Below are 2,500 nucleotides of genomic sequence, written 5' to 3'. Positions count from 1 at the left end.
AAGAATTTCTGTGGCTGCGATATGACGAGCTAAATAACCAGGGCTGCACATAAGTGGTCCGCAGGTGCGCATTCGCTGTCAAAATAAAAAACACGCACAAGGGTTAGGGTTAAATTTAAAAACTGTACTTTTGAGTTAAAATATAAATTTATAATTTTAATAAATGAAAAATTAAAAAGGCAATGAACATTTTTTTTGTATCGAAAAAATATCGAACCGTGACACCAAAGTATCGAACCGAACCGAACCGTGAATTTTGTGTATCGTTGCACCCCTAATATGTATATATATATATATATATATATATATATATATATATATACATAGAGGAACCCACCCGAGGGATTAATAAAGTTCTATCTTATCTTATCTTATCTCTTATCAGCCAGTAACCCCGGGCAAGAGCGCAGGCTGGACTGAACCCGGGACCTTGGTTCTGTGAGGCGACAGCGCCCCCGCCGTCCCCTGTGCCGGTCTGACCGGCATCCTCCTCCAGAGTCCGGAGATGCGTGTGATGGTCCTGATCAGCTGCTCCGGCACAAGCAGAGAGAAACACGCCAGCCTCCTCAGCAGACGCCGCAGCTTCGCAGACCGCCGTGGTCCTGCACCGGCGTCCTGTCCTCCTCCACCTCAGACTCCCCGCTCCCTGACGTCCCGGCTCCATCCCTGAGTGAGGAGCAGCTGGAGACAGCGTAGCTCCCGCCTACAGAGGACATCCTATGAGCGTGAGGCGAGCTCATCGGTCCACGCCTCTGTGCTCGCAGCAGCAACGGACGCCATGTCCACACCAACGCGTTCTGTGTTGTGGCCTCCCGTCAGCACTGAGGCGGCGTGTTACGTCAAGGGAAACGCAGCGTTTTGGAAACGCTCTCCCAAGCAGATACATTTGAAAACACTCCATCGCAGTGTGGACTGCGTAACCGCAGGTGTTTGGAAACAATGATGCATTTCAGTCATGTGATGCAGTCATGTGACCAATAAGACAGCAGAGGCCGTTACACAGCAGCTGTTTGTCTGCAGCCCTGTTACCGTCTGTGCTCCTCGTAGCTTTTCTTCAAATTCTTTAACGCGCAGCAACAACTCCACCTCATCGTCGGTCCATTTTCAAAAACTCGCTGCTTTTTCCTCGACGTTCTGCTGCTGCGACATTTCAGAGCGCCGGAAAGTAAAGCGGCAGACGAGCCTCATGCATGCGCAGTACGGGACGTTCAGTGAGGATGAACAGCTGTTCGACTGAAAACAACAGTGTGGACGTCGCCACCGTCAGGCTGTGTAGCTCCACTCACGCTGGTTCAAGTCCAGCGTTTGTGCAGCGACGTGGTCTACCTCCCCTATGTGTCTGGTGGATATAAACACATTAACACACCAAAATCCGAGAGGTTCTACTCGTCACTCAGAGGGTTCACTTGTCTGTGTGTCTGGTTTGCTAAAGGTCTGGAGGTTCAGATGTCCTGAAGGACCAATCATAACACCCATACAGTGTTATGATTGGTCCTGTATGGATATGAAGTTACGGGGAGCAGAGCTCTGCATGGGCTCACTCAGAGGTTTCACCAGTCCAGATACAGTGAAGACCAATCAAACCACTTAAAACCTCACAGAGGTTCCAGTGAACAGCAGCAGGTCAGCTGAGGCTTCTCTTGTTCGGGGGCTGTGATCCAGATTTGACTGAAGGCTGAAGAAAAGATTTTTAATGGAGCAGATTTGAGTGTTTTGTGTTTCTGCAGGTTTCACCAGTTTGAGTTTGAATGTGCTCAGAAAACAAACTGTCGCTGCTCTGAGAGCTGTCAGCAGGTGAGTCTCCCTGATGGTTGGGGGAGGAGCCGATGTGGTTTCACTTTAACGGACGTGAAACGAAGGATAGAGGTCGCCCTGAATAAAGCTGTCAGGATACCGCGTGACGAGCCGCCCGCCAGCTCACCGTCAACTGTTTCAGCGCATCATCATCATCATCATCATCATCATCACTTAGCGCTTTAAACACATGCTGTTCACTAAAGAATCAAATTACATAAGAAAAAGTAAAATAATGAATCATTTAATGAAAAGAGAAACTGAGTCTCTCTGAGGCCAACAGAATGAAAATGGCTTTAACGCGTCTTTGAAGTGGACAAGAAGCGGCCGCTCTAACGTGTGGAGGGGGGGCTTTCCATCATTTAGGAGCCACCATAGAAAAGGCCCCGCCCCCTCTGGTCAGCTGACCTGAGAGACCGACAGGATGTGTGCGGATGAAGAAGCTCAGAGAGGCGAGACTGAGGGCACCGACAGCCAGAGAGGCCAGCACAGGGTCACATGCTCTGTTTGAATTAACTGTATGTTATTTTCTCCACCTGGTGTTTCTGTTTCTCCTGCTGTCTAATGCTGGGCTACACTGCGCGATTTTTTTCAGTCGTGTTATTCAGCTTCTGCTCAAACTGCACGATTGACTCGCAGGGTTAGAAGTTCATAGGTCACGATGCTCTGATGCGACCCGAGTCACACTGTGCGTCCATAACATGAA

This window comes from Astatotilapia calliptera, chromosome 10, assembly GCF_900246225.1.
Source record: "Astatotilapia calliptera chromosome 10, fAstCal1.2, whole genome shotgun sequence".
Taxonomy (NCBI): Eukaryota; Metazoa; Chordata; class Actinopteri; order Cichliformes; family Cichlidae; genus Astatotilapia; species Astatotilapia calliptera.
This window is presented reverse-complemented; position numbering follows the sequence as displayed.